General features: G+C 41.8%; 1 protein-coding gene across 5 annotated transcripts in view; it reads left to right on the top strand.

The window, feature by feature from the left end:
• Nucleotides 1-25,854, top strand: part of KCNIP1 (potassium voltage-gated channel interacting protein 1) — a 482,303-nt gene that overhangs the window by 119,381 nt on the left and 337,068 nt on the right. The window lies entirely within an intron of this gene.

The raw sequence follows: 25,854 nt of genomic DNA, 5'->3' as shown, positions 1-25,854 counted from the left end.
CCACCAGTTCAAATAATCAGCAGCCCTCTGTACACTTTTGCAAGTATTTATGTAAAGCTGCTGGTACGAGATAACGGGGTGAGGTGGGGGAGAAGTAATTGCTTGTGAATTTGCAGGCATATCTTTTCTGCAATGTCAAATTCAGTCATTAAGCAGGATTTCAACCCTCCTTATACTCTGCCCTAGATAAATAGGTTAACTGTACTTTTTTGCTCTGGCAGCATTTGGGGTTGTTTAGCCTAGAGAAGAGAAGGCTCTGGGGAGACCTTATAGCAGTCTTCCAGTACTTAAAGGGGATCTACAGGAAAGGTGGGGAGCGACTCTTTATCGGGGAGCATAGTGGTAGGACAAGGGGTAATGGTTTTAAACTGAAAGAGGGTGGATTTTAGATTGGATATTAGGAAGAATGTCTTTTACTGTGAGGATGGTGAGACGTTGGAATAGGTTGCCCAAAGAGAGGTGGTAGAGGCCCCATCCCTGGAAACATTCAAGGTCAGGTTGGAGGGGGCTCTGAGCAACCTGATCTGGTTGCAGCTGTCCCTGCTCATTGCAGGGGGGATGGACCAGATGGCCTTTAAAGGTCCCTTCCAACCCGAAGTATTCCATGAATCTATGATTTACAGAATTTCCTAGTCAGTAAATCACAAAGTAATACCAAGCTTTCTCAGCCAAAAAGAGCTTTGCAAAAGCATGCATGCTCTAAGCATGCGTGTTTTAGAGGGGAGACAAGGGGGGTCTGCATGCATTAAGACTAGGTGAGGCGACAGCATGGCAGCAGTATAGCCACGGCACAGCTGGAATAGTTAATGGTCTCGCATCTCAGCTCTCCACTCTCTCTTGGGGTGTTGCTTTGGAAAAGCCCATCCTCAGCTCGATACCATTTAGCTAGTAGTACAGGACTCGTTTCTAAAGGTGGCCTCTGGGCCGTCACTCTTATTTCATAGATGTAGAAGCTGAGAGACAGAGCAAAGGAAATGAGCCCCTGGCCAGAAAGTGTATCTTTAGCAAAGCTGTGTGTGAGTTTCTGATGAAAAGACCCAAACCTTGCAGCCAGGTTTAAGAGTATTTAATACCCTTTGCTGGGGATGGGTGGGCAAGAGAACAGCATACTGCAGTGGTGTATTTCTTATAATGAATATTATTTATTATAGTAATTGTTTCAATACATTCAAGGTCTGATTTTTAAGATTTTGAGCTTGCAATAGAACATATTGCTCAGAAAACTCTGCCTGCCTCTCCTCTTATCTAATTTGCCTGCAGCAATGGATCAAGTGAGCACGGGTGATTCTTCATCTACATGGGTTATGTTTATTATCTTTTCCCATTAATTGCTTTTCTTCCTCCTCTTTCTTCAATAATGAAACTTGAATGAAAAATAACAGAATTAAAAAGCACTCCCATAGTCAGATACAGCAATCATTTAAGGGTGTTATTAGTTTATGCCTTACTCGTACACAAAAGAGCTGTAGCAATGCCTGTGGTGTGCCACATCTTTGAATTCATTTTCAGGCTCTGCAGCACGGAGCTCAGATTTGCTCTCTTGGAGCAGAGCTGGGGAAACATCATTCCACCAATCTTCTGGACTTGGGTTGTTTTTACAGGCAATGAATGAAATTCTGGATATTTAAGTTTATAATTTACTCTGCAGTGCTGTTTTAAGGATGTTTAAAAAACAATTGAGCCGTGTACAGTCTGGCCTGTTAGCTTTGGGAGCTTAGTTTCTTGCTAAAAGGCTACAGCAGCCTAGTATGTAGCAGTTGCTGTAAGGGGCATGCTCTGGTATCACAGATATCTACACATAATTACTCTTTCCTTCCTGGTGCTAGAACTGCCTATCTGAAGACCTCTTGCTTGAGCCTGAATGATGTTCTTCTGAGTCTTTCAGATAAACTATTATTCACTTGATAGCTGCAAAAAAGTTCCAAAAATCCCTGTTAAAGTTCAGTAGATCCACCTCAGCTGTTTGTGATCTTTGCAGCCGTAGCTTTTGAGCCTCTCGCAGTCTCTGCGCATCTCTGCCTAAGTGTTGTGACAAAAGGAAATGCTGTAATTTCTGCATTACAGATGGAAAATTAAAATCGTGACGCAGGAATTGTGTTCCTGAGGAGGGCAGCTTGATCCCCCCAGTTTGTCCAGCCTTTGTCCTGTCCCCTGGGAAATTCTTCATTCCCGTGGCTGTAATTCTTCTGTTACTTTGGGCTCTGAAGCAGCTGTTTTCCAGACAAAAACTCTTGCCTGCCTTCACAGAAACCTTGCAGCTGCATAATTTTCTTCATTTCCTTTTAACTGTGCAATCCCTAAAATGTTTTTTCCTCGCCACAAGTGCTGCTGTACTGGGTTAGCCCAAAAGCCCATTAGGCTCGGTAGCCTGGCTTAGGTGGCCCAGGTATTGGGTGCCAAGAAAAGGCTGTTAGAGCCCTCGGCGAGCCATGGCAAGCATATGGAGGTACTTCCCTAAATAAACTCCTAACCTCTAGATATCAGTAATCTAGAAACTTATTGAACTCTAGAAATAAGACCTTTGAATTTCATAATATGTAATGGATTATTTTTTTTTTGTCCATGAGGTTTTTCCCAGTCACTTTTTGAAACAATATGAATTTACAATGTGCAACAGCTGTGGGAAGGATTTCTCCAGCTTAATTATTTATTACCCAGTGAAATACCTTCCCTGTGCTCAGTCTCCAGTCTCAATAGGTTCATTTGATGCCTTATTCTAGATCCAAACATTTCTTAGGGTAACTTCTGTAGTCTGAGGTTTTCTTGTCTTCATTGAGCAAGAGAGACCCAGAACTGCGGTCTGGGGTTGTGATGGCAAGGGACATGCAGAAAGGGACACGCTGCTGTTTGAGGGCAGTTGGACAGAGCTGTATATAAACTAAGAGCCATTGCAGACTTTTGCAGTAGTTTGAAAGCAGGGCAGTGATGGAAACTTCTGTGTGGAGAGGGATTAGGGTAACCAAGATCAATAGATGTGCAAGTGTGATTTTGTGAAAGGATTTCTAGGCTGAATGCGTCTCCTCCACCTCCCTCACACTCAGAAAGATTTGATGCTGTCTCATTTTGCTCTGATCTATGTAAAGGTGTGGGATTTCAAATGCCTTCAGTGCAGGAGCTGCTAGAGAAACAGGCTATTAGATAACATGACTTTTTATCTTTCATGCAACTTCAGGTACTATTTAGCTACCTCAAAGGTCTCGGCTCCTGCTCTGGAGCTTAGGCATAAGTCAGTGCAAGCAAGAGCTCTCATTTATCCCACATTTTCATTTGACACTGGTGCATACCAGCTACCATTGCAGGTCCTCCCTACACATGTCCTTCCAGCACCCCCAGCAGTCTCAGCTCAGAAGTGTTTTTGCCCTTGGTTGAAGGTGTTAATGTGCCACAGGAATGCTCCGTATCTACCATCCTGTTTGTTGAATGGATTGAGTTGTTACTGCTCTTTCTAATTGGTCTTTGCAAAACAGAAGCTGAAGATGTATTGATGCAATTTGAAACGTGTATAAATTCATCTTCTGACTAAAGAACCTCAGGCTTGAACTTTTTTCTGCAGTGAAGCTGCCTTCTTCTCTTGTGAGAAGTGCAGTTAGGGATGCTGCAAATTCACCTGTGCCATCTGTCTTTGTAATATTTTCTGAAATGTCTAAACCTTAGAGGATCACACTCCTCCCATAAAGTTGTCCTTGGCACTTCTGGTTCTTTTTTGCTAAATTGGCAGCAGTGGTACTAGGGGCACAGTAGCTGAATTTTCAGAGTGTTAGTGGGCTGAAAGCCAGGTCCAAACCTTTTCCATTTCTTCTCTTTTTGAGCAAATCTTTCATAGGATTGAGTTGCGCTTCCCCTGCGGAGGGAAGGGAGCTGGGCTGCATCTTCGCCGTGTGCCGGGGAGGTGTGACTGCCTGTGGGGAGCCCGCTCTGGGGCCTGCCTCTCCATCCGTGCCTTGTGGGATGATCCTCCCCATCTCCCACATTCCCAGGCCTGCGAGTATAACCTCAACTTCTGGCAGAGGAGCCCTGGGGACTGGGACTACCGCTGCCCTTTTCAGTTGGGTTTCTCCTCACTTACCCCGTGAGCACACACATACGCTGCTGCCAGGGGCAGTGTAGGATCCGGCTCTCGGCTAATCCCTCTTGCCTGTCCTCAGTATGCAGCCTGGGAGTTAGGAATTTTGCAGACTCAGGTTTATAAGGCAGATGACAGTGCTCTCTGCTGTCTGCATGCTGTATGCCGTCCTGATGGAAAGAAGAGGGTGCCTGAGGGGTTAGGGGAGACCCTTCCGCACAAGCTGAGGTGCCCTGGAAGAGGAGATGCTTCAGCAGCCCTGGCCTGTGCCCTTCAGGGCAAAGGCCAAGTGGTAGGCTCTGATTTTAGGCTATTGACTGCAAAAAAGCAACTATATTTCTTTTTCAGCCTTCTAGGAAGTAAATATTTGGGTCAGATCACTTTGTGATTTGAGCAGGGAGCAGAATGCGGCATGGGGAAAGGGTAATAAAAGACTGAACATAGAAATCGTTTCTATGTAATACAAATTATAAATTAATATAAAGAAGAACAAAGGCTGAAGCAAGCATATTTCAGTATAGACACACTTTAAACTATGTAATTCAACACACTTATTTTTAAAAACCCGCTGATGCTCCCTGCCAAAAGCAAGGAGCGCTCCCCCGCTGTCAGAGCCAGAGGCAGCGGGGCGGCTGCGAGGCCGGCTGGGGCACGGCGTGTGCCAGGGCCGGGGACCCCGCCGCTCCCCGCTGCCGTCGCACCCCGCACAGCGGCTTCAGGGCACCGACCGGGATGGGCTGGGGACACGCGGGGGAAAGCAGCGCTGTGCTCGCCGTGGGGGAGGAGGAGGCGGTGTCCAGAGGCTTCCCGGGGCTGGTGGCTGTGCTGGCAGCGCGGCCTGGGCAGGCACTTCATGCTTTCCTGCAGCAGAGGGTAGTGTTACCTGTGTTTGCACCACTGGAAACAGAGATTGGTTCAAAATGATGGGTATATTTAGTCTACTTGTTTCAAGCTGATGTGGAGTTGTTAAATATTTATAGCAGCCGTACATATGTATCTTTGCTGCTTTACTGAAAATATTTTTTCTGTGAAGCAAATACACAACCCATTAGCTCTCTAACTCTGTACCACAGTGCTGATATTTAGCTTGCAAAGCTTACCAGGCTGCTGACTTCCCGAGAGCATTCCTGTATCCCCTGTAATATCTTCCTCTGCTAGCATTTTGTCTTACTGCTTTATTCTTGGTAAAAAATTTTTTTTTTTTAATGTCACACCTTTTACAGAAATGCATTTCCTCTGATGACACTGCCTTGCAGGTGCATGAGGTCAGATATGCAGCAAAACCTAATTAAGGACAACCATGTAAATACTGTTCCCAGTCGCTTGGCACCACTGGTGGGTGATTCTAGGATCTCCATGCTGGCATGGAGCCGTGGACAGGAGCCCCCTATCCCGCATGTCCCCCCGTCCTGTAGGGCCTGGGCAGTGCCGCCTCCACCAAGGCCGGCTGATGCCATGGTGCCATAGGTGGAAGCGTTATTGGACCTGGCAGAGGAGCCCATGTTGGTAGGTGGTCTTTGGAGAGGCAACGATGGCTCCCAGCCAGCTGAAGGCTGAAATCCTTGAGCCGAGGTGTGTGCCGCATCCCTTGGGCCTCCTGTGTGCCTTCAACACCAGCCGTGTCCTCAGTGGGCTAACAGAAGAACGTGGTATTGCCAAGGCAGGAAGAAAGAGTAAAACTGAATGCCAACTTTTAAAAAGTAGTATAAGGAAAGTCAAACCACCTTAACAGGTAGCTTAGAGATGAGATATGTAGTTCTGCATATTGAAATTCCCCGGATTTGTAAGGGTCTCACTTATATTTGAAAGCTGGATCTGTTCTGTGTCCCGTCTCTCTCCTCTGATTTTGAGCAGATGCTGTGACGTGGCCCATGCTGCTGGACACGCAGATGTGGGGTATGCTGTACTGGGGAATACCCAGACCTTTCCCCACCACCCCTTGCCTCTGAATATCCGAGAGTGGGCAGTACCTCAGGAAAGACGACAGACTCTATGAGCTCTTGATCTCATCAAGTGTGGCAAACCATTGTTTGGCAATTATTTGGCTTGATTTGTATTTTATTTTGAACTCCCTAAGTCATCCCTAGATGTGATTTCTCTGTACCTGATAGTTTGCTTGGAAGCAATATTGTCTGAGGGTTGAGGGAAGAGAAGTTTGTACAAACCAGCTAATGATTTCCATGGAATGTTTTAATGCCACAAGTCGGCATCGGATAGGAAATGGTGGAAGATAATCTGAGCAGAGAGTGTCCCCGATAGATTCCTTTCACGTATAGATTGCTTCAAAGTTGTGTGAGCACCTCTTCGTACATGCATACGTTGCCCAGTTCAGAGATGGCACTGACTTCTGTATTCAGAAGCCAAGTATCTAATTTAATAAGAGGTTTTAGGACTTGTCTTTCAGGTAAAAAAAAAAAAAAGAGCTCTGTGGGCAACTTCACAGTGCTTTACCAAGGTTACACGCAGAAAACACTTGTAGTGCTGAAGATCCTATAGATGTTTGGGGTTTTCTTCTTCATCCAAGTCTGCAAGAGTGAGATCTTTAAATTTTATGTCAAAGAGCAGGACTGAGGAAATGCTGATACATGGTTTCATTTGTTTGCATCGTAAGTTAGCTTTTAAGATTTCAAAGGTATTTTGACTCTCTCTTCCTTTCCTCCTGGTATTCTGTTTTACAATTGTAACATCACTTTTTTTAACAAATTTTTCTTATGCAGTCTTGCATATTTTCTTCATATATTCTTATCTTGCTTCCCCCCTTTTGCCCCTTTCCCCTTCTTTTTCTTCATTGTGGTTTTTTATTTAAAAAATTGGTACTTCCTGAAACTAACTTGATTCTCACCGAAGTTGGCATCATGTTCTGAGCATTTTCTTTAAATATTGTCTATCAACTGTAATTATACAATTGAGTATTTCTCTCTTTGATGATATAATTAGTTATTTCACATATAAAAGCTGAATTTTAAACACTGTGCTGCTTAAAGAGGAAGATAAATTAAAATGAGTTTAAAAAAAACCCAAAACACCAATGCAGATGAACTTGTAAACCTTGTTTAAAACATTTCTACTTTGCTGAAGAGATGCTTGGGCTATACATGCATGGTGTCAGGTCAGCCTACAACATCGAGTTAAGATGCCGATTGGGTTTGTATGATACGTTCTCGTGTGGTTATACAGCTCCCGATGCCTGAAGTGGGGGGTTCCTCGTGAGCTGGCGTACATCTCTGCCCCACTGTGTGATCCCGTTTCCACATCACCCTAATGATGCCTTCATGCTAAAATACAGTTGCTGGTTCTGGTGCCAGTTCTTTTCTGCTCCTGGCCCTAAAATCCAGTGTTCCTTCTTCCCTGCTTTATTTTTCAGCTCCCACTTGCTCCTGTTGGGCTCCTCATCTGCCCTGTCTTCTCTGTCCTTCCACCGCTGCTTTGCTCCCCTGTATCTTTCTCCCCCCGCTGTTTGCCTCTACCCTCTTCCCCACCTCGGAGGCTGCACATCATCTGTTCCTTCGGTAGGACAAGGAGTCACTGTTACAGTTTTGTTCAGTAAACTGGTGCTGCTGGCGCGGGTGCATCTCTCTGGCGAGCTGCAGATGAGTATTCTGACCCCTCACGGGTAAACTGCTGCTCCCCTGAGTAGGCTGGAGAAATGTGTTGTTCAGCATTGTCATAAATTGCATATTTCATGCACCGTTGACTTTCATCTCCACTCTTTGCTCCCTCATACGTTCCTACACGGACTAGTACCAGCCAGTCTAAACCTTCAAGCAACTTCCAACAGCTGCTCATTTAGGGGACAAGGGAGAAAAACCCCACCAAACAACAAAACAAAACCTGGAAAAGCCTACTTACCAGAAAATTGATTCTGTCGCTTCCTGTAAGTTGAGATTTCCACGCCGAAACAGCCTGGTCTTGAATCCTGGGAGAGGGAACATTTAGTCCTGAACAGAGAAGGGATTTAAGGCCGGATTGTTTTCCTTCCCAAAAAGACTTTGATGCCCTGAGCTGGAGTACCCGGAATGCACATTGCTCTCTGCACAGACATCGCGATCTCTTTTTGCTTAATACAACATGTTTGTTGCTTTGGATTTTTTTAATTCTTGTGAGAAAACTTCAAGACTATGCATTTATTAATTTAGCTTCACAGTGCTGTTGGTATGTGCTACCCGCTTAACTTTTGCTGAGCTTCTGTGTATATACCTCTATACTTAAAAATAGGAAGGCACTATGAATTTTAAAATCAGGGCTGTAACTTGTGCATGTGGGCCTGGAAGTCAAACCATCTCTTATTAAGAAAGAGCTGATCTTCTACTTGAGAAGAAAAACATCTTTTCTAAAAATACTCTAGTTCGAAATCATCAGCAGATAATAAAGTTCCAAATAAATTACCATGTGTAAGCAAGAGCATGTATTTAACAGTATTTGCCACAGAAGATTAAAATTAAGGGATTCAATGTGACAAATGAATTATGGTACCGAAAGCGGATCATGTGTTGCACTGAACTGTAACAAATACCAGTGTGAGTAAGGGCTGGCAAAATACGCTTGCTCACAGGAATGTTTGTGATATTACTGTAATAATTTATATAATTATTTAAATCAAACAGCAAATATTCTCATTTCTTCAGACAGGGCATCTCATTATTATTGTTATGCCTTTTAGAATCTGAAAAATGTTGTTTTAAAGATATCTGGAGATGGTTTTTAAATCAAAGGTATGGTGAATTTGCTACTGTTCAAATCAAGGCGACCTTTTTAAGTAGAAAGAATTTGGAGTGTTTGGGTTAACCTGAATTAAGAAAAAAAAATGTGAAAAAGTAAAGCTTCTGTTAAAAAGAGAGCGCTCTTCATTTAAATGTTGCTACATTCAGCCAGTCTGACAGAACGTAAATTTTTGTAGTGCTTAATATGATGTAGCTGCAGAGCCTAAGATATTAAGAGATTCGGTTTTTTTAACCTGTTCTTAAATATTATATGGCAAGCATTGTGATCCATCAACCTCAGGACGCAATATCTCTTAAAAACTTTTTGTAAACTGTAGCATTGCACTTGCTGGTGTTTAAGACATCTGAGGTGCCGTTGATTTGTTTGATATTGTAGCAGAGTGATTGTGGGAAGCTTCTAATACTTCATAGCTCTGGAAAGTACAGTGAATTTTGTTGACTCTCTGAGCATGAGCTGGGAACAGAGAGTTCAAGAATCTGGTCTACACAAATAACAGTCTGACTAGATTGTAAGAAAACTGTTTACATGTTTTTGACATGCAGTAATAAATATAATAGTAATTATTGTATATGTAATATATACACATATATATGTATATATAAAAATAGTAATTCTTTTATATGTGTAGATATATGTATATCTGTGTATATATCTAATAGTAATTATTGTAGTAATTGTAGGTATTTCATGAAGAATTCATGTAGGACTGAAATACAATGATTGATAACAATGGGGGAGATAAACCCAATGTCTTGACACTCGGAGCTCTAAATGTGGCCTCGAGATCACTGATGGACTTGGACCTGTAAACGGGGCTTTGGGGAGTGCATCTGCATCGACGTGAGATCAGAGTAGAAGGAATAAGTCACAGCTCAGACTTCTTTATTCTAAGTATATAATAAGTGTTCATAAATATCATACAAGCGGATGTACATATTTCTCTCTTTGAGGTCACAATTTTTCTTAGGCTTGATAACAATATAAAGGCCTGGCTGGTTTCTCACTTCTCAGGAGCACCTCTGGTGGCTCCTTCGTATTCTGATTCCTTTTAGTCTAATTTAGTTTACCTACCTGAGACTTATTACAGTTTGTAAATTCTTTTACTCTTGTGTTTCCACGTTTCTGTGTCTATTTAAACTACAGCAAATATGAGATATCTATGTCCTTTTAAGCAGGTTAAGACGATATGTCAATTATTGAATTTACCGCAGTCAATTAGCATGTAATAGCCTGACCAGGTTAAAAACAAGCATGTGTGTACTTATTCCTGTATTCACATGTGTAGTGAAAACAAATGTTACTTATTTTCTATATAAAAAAAATATATGATCAGTGGGACTGTATTCAGAAAAAAAAAATCAAAATTACCATTCTTAGCAAGAAATGTATCTTACTGTGTTAATTTATGCCTTAGAGTTGTTTTCCCAAAGAATACACAATTTAAGTTTTTCTGCAGAAAAACAGCATGCCAGCTGCTTTTCTGGGGGTGCTAACAGGTCTGTCTGGAGGGGAAGGAAGATGCGTGCCACAGGGCCATCAAATCCATTGTTGGGCCAGTGAATGAGCCAAGCAAGAGATTGCCTTCTCAGGCCGCTGAGCGGAGTTTGCCAAAGGGCCTGTCTGACAGTTTGCAGGTGAGGGAGGAAACGACACTTCTGTGGCCTTGCTGAGAATTCAGCTGATATGCTGCCTGTACTTGTAGATGTAGGAGGCTGATCTTCCTGGGCCTTTTCCACATAGGGTACGTGTGGAGCACTTGACAGTCTGCTCTGTGGCAACTTCTTAGAGGATAAAATGTGCCTTTTCCTTTGGGACACCATCACCCCCTGCAAACAGCCACTTCTTTTGGCAAAAGATGAGTGGCAGTGAGTCAGAGCCAAGTAACCTGTCCTTCCCGAAACAAACCATTTTGACTCAGCTGAATAGAGAAGCAAAATTCTTCAGTTCAGATGTTATCTTGGTCCGAAGTATTTGTCAGTTGTGGAGCTGTGTTTGTGGAAGTGTTGCTTTTTGTTTTGGTTTGTTTTCACTCTCTTTCCTTCAAGTGCTGGTTTCTTTGAGGCCTGCTTGCAGAGTTTGGCGTTAATATTCAAGACCACTTTATATGAGGTATTTTCTCAAGTATACGGCTTCATTAAGTAGTGAAGGAGCATCCAGCTTCAGGATAGACAGAGGTGTAAATACGCTATCGCTTTCTGCGTTGGCAAAAATAAAGATACGGTATATTCTCACATAAAACAGCACACTGGTAACTGGGAACACTGAAGTTAAGTGAATGCACAAATTATCAAATATAGCCTTACATTGTCCCCATCAGCAGATGTACACCCCCTTTTATTATGCATACGGATACAGACAAGCATAGCTACAGTGTAATAGTTATTAAAATGAGTTGCAAAAAATAGCAAGACCTTTTTATACAGCATGGTTTGTTTGCAGTAGCAGCTTGTTCCTAGAGAGATGTGAATTGGTTTTGTCTGCAGCTGGAGGAAAGCTGCTCGTCGGGGGCCAGTTGCAGCTCTGGGAAGGACAGTGCAGCGTGCGGGGGTGATGTCTGCAGTGCTGCTTTGACCTGGCAGTTCAAGCCTGCTCCTGTTGCCCTTAATCAAGCTTCAGTTTGTGATAGCGGGAGATTTACTTTATTGAATTTTGCAGCATCAAGCGTCATCCTTAACCAGACTTTTGAGGATCTGCAGAACTCTCAAATGCCAGGATCAAGACTTCTTTATGTAAAGTTGCTAAAATTAAACCTTCCAATTTGGTTTTAGATGCTCTGGGAGTCCGGAGGCATTGGATCTGGGGCTCTGATTTGGTCCCAGACTAAATCTGAGAAGCACGTTTCAGTTGTTGCGTCCAAAGGGAGGCTGACTTTGGGTATACTTTTTCTCCCGCCCTCCATAAACATGGGCACGTGTGCACACCTGCATTTCTCTGCCTCTGCCAGACCAGGGAGATGTTTCGGTCTGATGTTGTGACTTGGGGCCTGTTAGCTGTAAATGCTCTTGCATCGAGCCCTTAGGTGGGAGCTGTTTCTGCAGGTTTTTTTAATTTCAATGTTTGTTTGTTTATCTGTTCCATTGACATGTGCCATAGAAAATTATACTTAATCAAATTCATCTAGTACTTTAACATGAAGCCCCAATGTATGTTACAGCTCTCAGTATAAGTTCTTTGTTTAATGAATGACATTTTTTTCACTGCTGCAGCAACAGAACCATGCTGACGGTACAGGAGGTCTTAGGTGCTAGAAATGAGATGACTAATGACCACAAATGTAGGTGACGCAGCAATATATGGCCCGGTTTGCTGGGATTTCTTTTTTGTTTTCTGAAGAGTATTTAGAAGTCGGAGATATTCCTGACCGTGCAAATAGCAACTGTCTGTACCTATCGTATAATCATTAATAGGTATATGTTTGTTTACCTAAAGCAAATACTACAGAGAGTGCTGCCGTTTTGAAGTTGTCCTTGGGGGAGAGCTGAGCCTACTCTGCATAAACCCCGACTCCCCAGGTAATGGGCTCCTGCATTACAGCTGGAGACAGCGCCAGCGCCTGTGCCCTGCAGCCAAACGTAGGCGGCCAGTGCAGTGTTGCAACCACAATTTCTCCTTGTGTTTCTAGAGTGTAAAAAATTGTCTGAATGACAAGTTCTGTGGAAAATTGCTGATGGGAAATCTTCATGGTTCCCTTCTGTCAGAACAGCAGGGAGAAGATTGTCCTACTTGTGCAAGAAAGCAGCAATGTGCCTATCTGGATTCAGATTTCTGTTGATTTGTGCCCGTGCTTTGCTCCTTGGATGATTTGCTCATGACTTTCTGCATTTGTTTTATTTTTCACTCACTTCTGCACAGTTTGGGCATGGTGCAAAGGAAGAATTTCTCCACTGAAAAGTCAGAAAGCAGACTTCTCATCTGCAAAGTTTTGAGCCAAGTTGCTAATTATTGCCAGGAGAGATTAGAAAGCTCACGTGAGAAGCTAAACAACCCAGCTGCCCAGAGGAGGTCCTAGAAAAACATGCTTCTGCAAACCATCCCCAGAGGTGTCACTGCCTGCTGCTCTGGATGACTTTCATCCACCTCTAATTGCACCTGTCTGTGGTCTGGCACTTAGCTGCCAAGCAGGGCATTTTTTCTAATTCATTTGTCACTTCACACTTCATAAATATATAATTTCTTCCGTTTGGCTCCAGCATTTATCCTCTGCAGTTCTGCTATGATGAAGAGGGATGTCAAGTACTATACTTCCCTTGTGCTCTTTTCATTATGAAGGTATAAACAGATGAAATCAAGGATGGTAAGTCAGAGCCCTGCTTCACACAGTGAGAAGGCACAGTCATGCCATCATCTACGCATCATTTCCACAGCCTCCTCCAGCCTTGCATTCCTTGAAATTCAGGATACCTCTTTCTTTGTACAAGGTTCTGCTTGTGGTTCTGTTTGGCCATGATACTGATGAAACTCAGAACCTGTATTAATAGTTAGATTTGTTGAAATTCATTAACTTTTCAACTGAACCTCAAAGTAATTTCCAACAATTTTTGCTGACTTTTATATCAGCTCAGCAAGTCTCTTTTTGTCATGCAGAACTCATTAATTTCAGTGGAATTTTGTTTTGAAGTTTTGGGTTCATTCACACCCGTGATAGAAAAGAGAAAGTACAAAGCCAACACCAATTAAAACCACTAAAAGCTTCTTTTTGCATAACTGTGCATGGTGACATCCTTTTACAGGCTGTGTTCTTGCAACAGTGAGAAACGTCATTTCTTGCTGTAGTAACACAACCGTGTTTGAAAGGGTTACATCAGATGTCCTGTTTTGAGTAAATTTGATTATTCATACCCAAGACTCTGGTTTATATTCATTTGAACCTAAGGATCCAGCCTGAGATTTTGAAAACTCGTGTATAAGCGTAATCTTCAAATGGCAAACAAGACAGTGAACTGACGTACTGCTCCCACAAGCCTAGGAGAGGTGTACAGAGCATGAGCTGCTGTGTCTGGTAAATTTGAAACATGCATGTTTAGGCTGAGGAAATCATGACCTGGGATGTTCAGAACCGCTTGAAGGGTTTTGAGACCCTGTTCCTTTTTAAATAAATCACGTCGACTCTCTTACCTTTAAGAAACTCGGTGGCATATAGGCAGTAATTACACCGTTAGCACTGCCCTGCGATTGTGTGTATTGCTCCAGTTTGGTTGGTGTGGGCTGGCTTTGTCCCGCTTTTGCAGTCCTGCCAGCCGTCATGGCTTGCTGTGGGGCTTTATGTTTTCCTGTGACTTTGTAAATGTATTCCACATTGTTTTGAGGACTGAGTAATTGTTTTCTGTCTCATAGTGCCTGTTCACTGAACCAAGCCCAAAGCTACACATGCTTTTAATTGTAATATTCTCAGTAATTATAACAAACCTAGTTTTGCATATCTTTAACTTTCCGCTGTAGTTTATATTTGATTCAGTCTTTCCGTAGGAACTGTCCCTACATTAAAATTTCAGTTTCACCAGTTTATAAGGTTTTTCATTCAGATTTCCAGAACATTTTCAAGTTGAACCACAAGTGCTGATACGTAATTCAAAGAGTTATACCAAATAATGTTGTATCATCATCTGCTGAGAGTACTGCGGCATCATCTGAGCTCTTGTTTGCACAGGCTGTCGACGGCAGTCCCCCGGCTGCCCCTGTGCCGCCCCTCCAGCACTAGCAGTGCACCTGTGTGGTGGGCTCCTTCGCATCTGCTACCACTGGGCTCCATTTTTCTTAGCGGTTATTTCTGTAGCTTTGGTACAGTGTTTTTTTGAAATACTGGAGATTATTTGGGGCCGTACCTTTGCTATATCTTTTGCAATGTTTTCTTTTGCATTTCTCTTGCCTTTTGACCTGCGAAATCTCTTCTGAATTCTTGTTCTTATGACCTTCTGGTTTTCAGTTTCCTCTCTAAATGATGAGTGTCTAGTCTAGTTTTACCTTGCTTTCACTATAATATTTTCATTCAACACAATATGATTTTTCTGAAGGCAGAAACGGCCTTGCCTATAGATTTGCATTTGTCAGCAGTCTCTTCTTTGAGCACAGTCACTGTCTTATAAGAAAAGCTGCCAAAGTATCACAGTTCTGTTTTGGCTCATTAATTTAAGAGCAGTCAAAAATGCCTCAGCGGGCTCTCCTTCCTTCTGCAGGCGTCTTTAATATTCCTGTCTCCTAACAGGTGTATTTTGGATTCCGATATTCTTCAGACTTGCAAACTTGAGGTTAATAGCTTGCCCTCTCATCCTGGTTTGCTTGAATGATATTTAGAAGATCAATATCTTCAGGGCTTCAGGGCAACATTTAAGAAAAATCAGACTGTTTTCTATGTGTCTCCGTTGTGCTCTTTCCTTGTGGATACCAGGGCTCTATTTAAATGTTATAGGATTTTGAAATTTCACCAGTGATTGTTACCTATTTAGGAGCTTTAATTGTTCCACTTCTTGTTTCTTTTCTTTCAGGCTCAACTGTTCAGGTTTTTTTCCTCCCTCTGGTTCTCACTTTTCGAAGTTTTGCTTGGAGGTCTCATCTTCTCTTAATGTAATCAGAGTCTGTTCCAGTTTCAGATAGTAGCAGAGGATGGAGGTGACGCCTCAGTGCATGGAGATTTTTGTGCTGCTGGGGTCTCATATTCTTTTAACTAGATCCAGTAATCGTAAGCATCTCAGTCATGCATAATTTAGTTATTTATATGTCAAGAGAGATGTGTATGAGGTGAATGTTACAAAAAGAAATGAACCAAAGGACCCATTTCAGTGCTGCTTTTTTAGCAGAAGGGTGTAACTCCTTTTAAAAGAAGGGAGTTTTTATCTGCCACAAAACTCATAAATTATTTTTGAGGTGAAGCTGGAAGGCTGGAGAATAAAAACTGTAATGAAGGACTATAGTCTTCCCAAATTTAGTCAGGTGATAGTTCCTTGAGGCTGGAAATCCTGACTGACACTTGCTGTCCGCCAGGGAAACATTATTCGCTTCAGAATTCAGCTTAGAAAAGAAAATCGTGTTTCTGTTTTCTGCAAAGGTGAAATGCTTTTCCCGCTCTGTATGTAAGTATGCATGCATTAGGGAAACTGCTTTCTGGTAGTGCAAACCTGCCTTTCTCTGTCCTAGAGAACCAGTTATTTCTGTTCTGCTCCTCCAATGCTGGTACTCTGTTGGATGTCTGTCCTTCATTAGCACTGCTGGTGTGGGACGTCCTTGTCGCACCCCAGGTAGCTCTGGTGGGGCTCGCTGCCAACTGCACAGCCTAAAGAAAGTTTGAGCCTCCAACTTTCCCACCAGGAGGAACAGAGTCCTGATGATCCTCGTGGAGTAACCGCGTTCTTAAACCAGTAGGGTTTCAGCAGCACGGCAGGAGCTGTCTTCTCGAGTCTGAATACTGCAGCGACATGCAAGAACTAAGGCGTCATTCTTCTTCCTAGTGGATGGCTAGCTGGGAGCACAACGTGGTTATGACTGATGTCTTTTTGATTTGGAGATTATAGCCATATCCTGAAAAGAGTTAATGTGAAATACTGGCAATAGTAAAGCTTAAAATATTCCGTCATTTGTTGTTCCTGCTTTATCTTCTGCTGCTTCTTGAATATGTTGTACGATATCCCAAAAATTGAGTTATGAAAAGGCAATTTCTTAAGCATTAAGAGATGAGGTTATGGCCACAGGCAGTAGGGCTGTGATCGAGGCTGACCCTGCAGTTGCAGCCATGCATTCTCCATATGGACGGTTTGGGAACTACGCTGAGTCCACCTCGTAGTCAGTGATGAAATCAGAGGTAACTCTTGGGAGTCACTACAATTAACCTGTATAAAACTAGTCTAAATATGAATAGTAAGTCTGGATGGATATGACATTTCTCAGCTTGTTGAGAACCCACATGCATATGTGAAAACAATAAGCTATAAACATATTTGTTATAGTTACAATCTCTTAGTGGATAACATGTAAGCAAGAGCTAAAATTGCCAGGCCATAAATATTTAACCAACTCTGGGTGTAATGTTGCTGAGTTTTTACTGCTGCGCGAGTCAGAAGCTGTTCCTAACGAGTTCAGCCTGTTCAGTTTGCTGCAGGGGGCTGTTGTTCGAGACACTCTTATTTGAAGGTACAGCTTTCAGCACGGAAGCCCCTTTCACAGGTGTTTGGAAACCAGCTGGGGCAGACTTTTGCTCCTGTTCAGTGAAGGCTAGATCTAACTTCAGTTAAATTTAACAGAGAAGGTCACTCTAACTTCACGGGAAGTTCCATAAAGCTCTACAGCCTGAATATTAATTTTTTTTTTTTTTTTTTTTTTTGCGAGTACTCCTCTTCCTACTCCTGATATGCAAAAAAAATCCAGGAAGATCATTTACCAGCTCCCCTGTGGCCTCTGCTGAATGCAAAGCAGTGTATATAACTGTGTGCCAGAGGACTGGAAATAAGTAGATGTTCTCAGTTTAAAGATGAAAAGAAAAACATCTGAGAAGAGACTGCGAGTAGAGGCACAAAAGAAACCTGCAAAATGGAGGGCTGCTTTGAACCAAATCCCACTCTCTTTCATAATTCCTGACTATTTTCAACAGCTATTTGCATAAATGGTCCTTTTTTTCCCTGACATAGACTTGACTTTTCTGCCGAAAAATTATAGTACACTGACTTTTTGACAGTTCAATCTTCTGCCCTATTTTACCTTTATGCGCTCTCCAAGTTTATCTGTAGTCACCTTTACCAAGAGCGTTTTAAAAGCTTCATATAAATCTTGCTATGTGCCGCTTCATCTGTGAAATGGATGTCTCATTTTCCTGCGGAATGTACCGAAGACACACACACCCCAAAGTGATTTCTCACTGTCAGCTGTAGTTATATCTAAAAGCAGAGTATTCATTTGTAATGGCATCTGCTGGAATTTCCATGGAAATGGCTTCTACTGGAGAAAGGCTGCATATTCTGAGGTTACAGATAAACATCCAGTCCAAGCCCGTTTCGATCGGCCTTTTTATTATGCTCACTAAGCTGGTTTATCAAGACGGAAGCACGTTTCCTGGACCAGAGGAACAGCTGAGCCTGTCAGCGTTATTTATTCATTGTTCATAGCGGTACAAAGCCGCTGCCAAACTGCCAGTGGTGTCCAGTCTCCGTAAGGAACTTGCCAAAAAATGTCCTGTTTGGGAGTGCTTGAATAGCTCACCAAGCCATCTGGTGTGGAAGAACACATAAACACAGGAATTAATTAACTGTAACTAGTCTTTACTGGGCATGTAGAAGATGAGATTTTTTCCAAACGTTTATAACTTGGATGAAAACTACCTGGTTGCAAATTTGTAATTCCCTTTAACAAAGCGCAGAGCTGCAAGGACACCTCAGCTGAGCAGATGTAAAGAATTGCTTAATGTTGTTGGTGATGCAGTCTTCCCGGCCCTGTACCGCAGTGCTGCCTGAATGGTTTTTCTTAGTGGTTGTCAAGAAAGTATTCTGCATGAGGACAGGTGCCTCTCAGCCTGGTCATTTACACCTTAAATTTCATAATTTTTTGAATTTTTAAAGGCAGTATTGAGAATCCTTCTTTGCCTGCCTGTTATTGCATATTAGTAATGCAGGAAGGAGTAAAGCATTGTTCATTGATATCCACCATATGCATAACGTCGTCTGATTATATTTGATACAGAGACACTGGCTGACTTAAAAATAAGTAAATGTTTCAAGGCGTAGCAATGTTTGCATCTCTCCTTCCAAAATTTTAGCTTTTCATTTACATCTTACACGAGTTCAATAGCACAGCAGCTATCTACAGAAATATTACAGCATATGACGTGATGCCTCGGTGTAGTCAACTATTCTGTGGTAAAGCCAGGAAAGACGTCCTCAGAAGAGTAGGGCATGACAGCGCTAAAATACAAATATTGTAAATTGTTGTCTCCTTGTAAACTCCCTCTTTGCTTTTAGATGTGTGCCAGAAAGGAGACTAGATATTGTAAATCTCAGCAAAGTTCTGGGCAAAATGTGAAGGCAAAATTGCCTTTGGCTTTGAAATCTTCAGTAATTAAGAGCAAAAGGACTTTACCAATCTTCTTTCTTTCTTTTCTAAATTGCTCACTTAGCCTTGCTTTTCTTTCAGCTTTGACATTGGAAATAATCTATCAGCTTTGATTAGAGAACAAACGTGGTGTTGTAAACTTTGGCCTTGAACGCTGACAGGAAAATATTTGCTGAAGATGCTCTCTTATTGCAATTTACACAAAGCTGTCATCAAGAAAATATATTGGGTTTTCAAGAAGATTGTTTCTAATGAAATTTCTTAAATTTGCTCTCTTTCATGCCTAAAGTTGTGCTAGGGTTTGCGTTCGTAGCCATGTAGCTATCGGATGGCTCTTCACCTCGGGGCTGTGGTGTTCCGAATGCAACAGACCTACTGCTGCTACCTGCTCTTATGTGCTGGGCTCTCTTTGGACCTGCAGTGGATTTAATCATCCATTGGGGAAGTGGAACAAGTTGACAAGCTCAACCATGAACAGGTTGGAGCAGACTTCTTCCCTCCAGAACATCGGGTCCTGACTTCAGTTATTGATCAGTTCATGTCTACTAGTCTATTTGCTTCACCTTTTCTAGAAGGTAATAGACTGATTTATTTGAACTTGAGTGGGCCAGATGAGAAAGGCAATATCCTGCCGGGTTCTTTTCAGTGGTTTCACTCCAAACTAGGAGACCTTAAGGGACTTATATTTAGAGAGAGCATATAGATACATGACAGTCCAGCCTGCTTGAATGTGCGCCTTGTTACAGCTTTACTCATCCAAAATGAAAGCAGCGATAAGCCAGATTATTTTTCAGTGACTAGACTATTAGTGGTAGATTTTTATTGTGTTGAAAAGGTCCGTTGGTGACTAATGGTAGATCTATGCTTGTATTTTGTCCTCTTGACAGAAATGTGATATCTTTCTCTCTGGGACAATCTCTGGTTGGAAAGATCAGTCACTGGGGTATTTCTGTCGTTTGCAGTGTTCTGTCTTGCATGAAATGCAGTGTAAGCTTTCATCGTGGCAAGAGAGATGTCTATGTTTGAGACAACATAGTGCAAACCATTCTTGGCATGTGGTAAATACTGAGAGGAACCTGAGAATGGGCTTTTTGTCTGTGTTGTGGTGCATATTTAGCTTTACTGGGCAGTCTCTGCAGCTTTTATCCTGCTTGAGGTCATGACACCTCTTCTTGTATTCAGATAATTATTCTCAAAACTCTTAAGTTTCCTCTTACTAACACAGACCTACTCATTGCAAAGGAGAGAGATAGCAAGAGAAAAGGCTCTAGTCAACAGTGAAGACAATTCTGGAGATGCTTCTAGGTCATCTCTTTTCTCCTTTTGTAGCCTGGGATGGGCTACTGATAGCCCATGATGCTATTCATATGCGAAAGTATTCCTAATACTGGGCATATTAGCAAACTCAAATCCAAAAGCTTCCAGAATTCAGCTTGAGATCAGTTCTGAACCATTTCTGCCTTCAGTTTTTATTACATGCATCTTTTAAAACAGCCTATCCAAAACTTCACATTAAAATGTGAATGCATATTTAAGTAAGTAAAACTTGAAATCTATTTTTTATGGCTCAAGAATACTTTCTTATAACTGTGTGATTTTGACTGTTATAATGTTCATGTCTTGAATGACAGGTAATCCTTCTGAATAGTTGTTGTAAATTATATTGAAATGTTTCACTGCATCTGTACCGGTCCTGGCTAAAGTGCTGTACCAACGTATGCTTTAAATTATTTTTGTGCCTGGTAAAAATGTGAGGAAAACTAATGTTTTCACACACAGAAAAGGAGGAACATTGTTCTTTGATGTTTTACCTTGTAAAATCTGCAAAAGGAGATGGTGAACTTTATTCATCAATTGAAGAGAAACTAAATAGTTTGTTTTAGCTTGGGGCAAAGTCTGGAGGTGGCTTTATTTGTTGAAGTATCTTTTAGGAAATAATGGAAAATCTAGTATTCAAGTAGCTACCCTTATCTTTCTTTCAAGGAAAAAAAAAAGAAATATTGAAAATGAACGTATTTCTGCTATAATGCATGAAAGTGAGACCCTGGGTTCACAGCAGTATCTCTGAACTCTACCCTGTGCCCCTTCCTATGAGCTATTGAACGGCTCTAGGAAACAGAATAGCTTTAAAATGTTGAGCCCAACTTCTGCAAAACCCTGCAGTGGATTAAATATTTATACAGGTGGGATCACGAATAGGTGCCACGTCTGTGTGTTCAAGGCAGAGTCAGACAGATTTCTTTAGCTTTGTTTATATTCTCTTTACTCGGTCTTGAATCTGGTTTAACCTGAACGGTCTTTGCTTGAGCTTGGACACGTTATGTTATCAACACAGCTCAGCGGGTGCCCCTGGAATTCCCTCATAGGAAACGCTCTGCATCATGCACTTAACAGCAGCTTGGTCATTCAAGAATTACATGTATTGAGCCGTCAGAGTACAGGCTGCCTGGGAGTTGCCACCTAATGTGTCAAGTAGGGCTCCTGGAGAAGGGTTTAAGCCTTACCCATCAGCAGAGGCTGTCAGAGCCGCCCTGAGTGACGATGCCTGCGCCACTGGAGGTTGGAAAATGAACGGACAGGTCGGCAGGGATAGAGGGATAAGCAGAATGGTGGAGGCAAAGATGGCAAGGATCCCATGAGTGAGGAAAAAAATGTCCCCTGGACAAGCAGGAAAGGAAGAGCATCAAAGGGTCATTTTTATTGCCGAGGGCTCTGCACGCAGCAAGTAAGGATGGGGGCTGAGAATTTTCTAGCAGCAGTTTGCAGTATGCATTAGTATGAGCACAATATAAAGCATGTGCCCACAGAGTGAGTGTAGGTTCACTAGCAGCACTATTTACTCTGCAATAATTTATTTTAGCCTCATGAGTGAAACATGGCAAACCTGGAGACACACTGGGATTTTCAAAGAATAGAGTATGTTGTTAAGGGAAGCAGCTTATGCAAACCTGGGGGATAAGCTTTCTCAGAGGCTTTGAACTAAATCAAATAATATATTATTGAGAATTGCCAGTATGAAATAAATGGGAACAGCCCAGTGAAGATGCTGGGGAGGCACAGTAATGCAGGCTACTTACACTTTTGCAAATGTTTTTAGCAAACAGTTTCTGTTCCTCTCTTACACATGGGGAAAGTGGATATGCCAAAATGTCTCCTTTCACTTTTTCTCTTGCCTTATTAATATTCCGTATAACCTTAAGCTATGGCAATTGTTGTGCAAGGAGGGAAGGGATGTAGCAGCTCAGGTGCTGGCATAGATAATTGTAGGTTTCAAGTGCATGTATTCCTTTTTCCATATCGTATAGCATATAATAATTATGAACAGGTTTGCCGTTATCTTCATAGCATTTTTAGAAATGGCATTTTTCTGGGGTGATAGACAAGATTGATAGAAATAATTCTTAAGGGGGAGGCTTCACGTACAGGAGAATAATTTAAGTAGGCTTGTCCACGGTCACTTTTCTACAACCAAATTTCTATGCTAAGATTTTATGAAACATCATGCAAAAGTATAATTCTCATCGCTAAAAAAAAGCGTGTAGTGTCACAGAAGTGGTAGAGGACAGGGAATTTAAACAGAAGGCAGTAAGGGACAGAGGCTACTGGGAGATACGAAGGTATGTGCTTATTTGGAAATGTGCAAGGCATGGTAGCAAAAAAGGGGAGGTAAATAGTTTCAATGCTCTAACTTCATGATGTAAAAGCAAGGTTGAAGATCAAAGCCTTCAGGAATGGTCCAGAAGCAGCATGGTAGCAAAGTCCCAGGACAATTTGGTGCTGCTTTTTTGGGGGGGCTGCTTATGCCCTGAATTGCCATACTGCCAGTAAATAGTCAGCTAAGAAAGAAAGCAAGCCATGCCAAAGTAGAAATTGAAGGGATATAGATTAATCCCCTACCTCATTCCAGCCAGCTGCTTCCTAAGTAGACTTCTATTGGGAGAAAATGTTATCCCATGTACAAATGTTTGGTTTTTCTCTTTCTTTGTGCAGCTTCATTGTCTAAACTTTTCTACCTGAGAAACAAATTCCCCCAGGGTTCCCATTCTGTGTTGCAATGTTCATTGTGTGGGAGTTAGACCTGTTAGCAGATTATACTTAAAATTGCTCTATTAGCAGTATTTGGGGCTTAAATGACAAATGGGTAATTTTAAATAATAACTCTCTGAAATCTAGGTGGAATTACGGAAATCACAGTGAAATGGCTTGGCTCTGCTGTTATATTTGTATTCAGGTCCTTAAAGCAGATGTGCTGGACTGGGAGTTCAAGGGGGTTTTAAACCTATTCAGCGGTTTACAGGCTTTCTGCACGTCTGTACGCACACTTTTTGTGTACAACAAAGCACAAAATCTTGCATGTGAGAAGTTGCTGCTGCACAATTTCACACTAACTCAGATTGTTACAGTGAATGTGTAGTCTTCCAGTGAAACACCTTTAATTTACACAACTGGGCAAAAATAGCCATGTTCTTACAGAAGTAATCCTACACATAAGAGGACAGCTCCTCTTTTTGCAGGTCCTTTTATAGTCATTCAATTTTGAAAATTACCCTGCGTACCAAATATTTTCACTGAAGTTTCAGACCAAGAAACTGGTGAGTTGTTATATTTTTATACTTTTATCTTGTTACCCGATATAGAAGACCTAACTTCTTTAATATAAGCACACTTTAGGATAAGCCTGTCTGCCTGACTGGATACCCATGCATGTAAAAAGAGCTACTTTTGTGTTTGAATACTCATTTTAGTACCTTAATATCAGACTTGGTATGGCATTTGAAACTAATTTTATATTATTAGGCTCTCAAAATGGATTCTTATATATCTGGAAGTCTGCTGGTCATCTAAGTGAGCAGGTTATTTAAATTGTTGCTGACATCTGAGCTATTCTGAGTGCTTATCCACCTTCTGGGAGTTGAATGCAATCTGATGATGAAGGTGCTTAGTTGATTCCGCAATAGATGACAAAAAGGTAGAAGGAAAAAGTTCCCTGAGAAATAAAAAAAAGACAGGCAGTTACCATCTGGTTCCATCAGTACCAGGGTGGTTTTTTTACTTTTTGGCAGAACGTTTTTCTTCCAATCAAGTTGGTCTGAGCACCAACACAGAGTCAGGATCCGGGACAGCATCACCACAGGGGAGAGGAATGAGAAGGGGTTGATGAGAGATTTGGTTTTAATCATGCAAGTTAATCTTGGGCAAAACACCATTTGGAACCCCCAGATGCATAAGCAGACATCAGGGTGTTTCTCTCTGACTCATGCACATCCATTCCCTTCTGGTTTTGGTGTGCCCTCCCCATCTCCAACCAGTTATCATGGTAGTAAATTGTGGGAATGGAGTCGGGGTTCCTTATTTCTTGTCCTTCCCTATGCACTTGCTCACAGTGGGAGCTGGTGGTCCTCAGCAGTGACTGGAAACACAGGGGTAGTCAGGGGCTTCAGCGGCTGCCATTGAGATTAAGGACCATGGGGATCTAGCCTTTGAGAAATAGCTACATTTTTAGAAAGCTGGACTATAAGACCAAAGTTACTGAGATGTATTTGTATGGGACACTGATATTTTCTCAAAGATGCAATGGCAAATCATTTCATTTTGCCCAGAATGGGTTAAATAATTCTCATTCAAGAAGGTGTTAGCCTACTGGGCTGGCAGTCCACGTACAGTTTTTGAAGGGGGGTGAACCCGAAGTCACTGCTGCTGTGTAGGCCTGGGACCGGCTCCTACTGCACTTCTCCAGTAAGTTTCAAGCTACTGTCGCCATCAGTTTAAAGCTTCTTGGCCACCAGGTCTGGCTCTCCCAGATCCTTCCTGTTCCTCTTTAAATTCTGCCAACTTGACATTTGCTTGGAAGTTTGTGTATCATCATACCTTTTCTTACCAGGAACTTGAACGTTAAAAAGGCTTAGTTATAAATCTGGGAATTTTGTGCAAAAGTCTCCCAAGATTTGGTTTCTAGCTTTCAATTTTGGTTCTGTGTGAAGCTGCAGGAGCTGAGCATATTGATGGGCTTGTAGAATGAGAAACTGGTGACATTTGTAGTTTCAGCACAGCCCAGTTTCTGCTACTTTCCCTCTGGCCTTGGGAGTGCAGTCTGACCCCACGGGGCTGAAAGCCAAGGCCACAGGAAAAATGAAAGCAAACTGCAAACTATTATTCATTAGTTACTGTTATTCTAGTCCACATATAATATCTAAATGCCTGTGCATATATTTAAAAGAGCATTACTGTGTCTTAGGAGAAGAATTAAATTCTCTTGTTCTCGAGTTTAATTGCTTTTGCAAAATTAAATCTGAGGTGGTTGCTTTGGAAGCACAACATTTCCTCACCTTCCACAAATGAAAGCTTCAGATATCCATAGAGCTTATGGGAAATAATTATATCAATGTATGTAAAGTCTTTTCCTCTCCGGACAGGAAGAAAATACCCTGAAATTTGGACTGGTGGGATTTTACACTCTTCCCCTGGAAAAGAAATAGATAATTAAATGAAAGAGAGAGATGACCTTTCTAAGGCATATCTTCCAACAAAACTGATACAAGTATGGGTCAAAATTACCATTCCTTAGGTGAAAATCTGGACTGCCTCCTTTGGTGTTGGTAGATTTACAGGAGCATCAGTAAGATCAGGATATGGCCTTAGCTCCTTAGCCAAATTTTCAAGTGGTCTCAATGTAGGAATTAAATATTAGCATCCAATTTACATACAGTGGTCCTAATTCAGGTAAAGATTCTTTTTAATGTGATAAACTTTGTAAGATCCCTTTCTTTTTAAAGTTAGTTGCATGATTAAATATTTATTCTTGATGTCTCTTGACTTGCCTAGAGATAAATCATTTTCCCTTTAGCATGTCAATTTTCTGGGGATAGGAAAATGTAATTTATATGCACAAACAGCATTTGTGTGCTCTGATCACATGGAGCAACATCTATTTGCCCAGTTTTTATGTGCAAATTACTTTTGGGGCTGTGGACTGGAAACCCGAAATATGAAAATGGACTGGTTGAAATTGAAGATGATTATCTCAAAGGAAGAACAGGTAC

This window comes from Nipponia nippon, unplaced genomic scaffold (assembly GCF_047370975.1).
Source record: "Nipponia nippon isolate SJK-2023a ecotype South Korea unplaced genomic scaffold, ASM4737097v1 scaffold_21, whole genome shotgun sequence".
In the NCBI taxonomy this organism is placed as follows: Eukaryota; Metazoa; Chordata; class Aves; order Pelecaniformes; family Threskiornithidae; genus Nipponia; species Nipponia nippon.
This window is presented reverse-complemented; position numbering and strand designations above follow the sequence as displayed.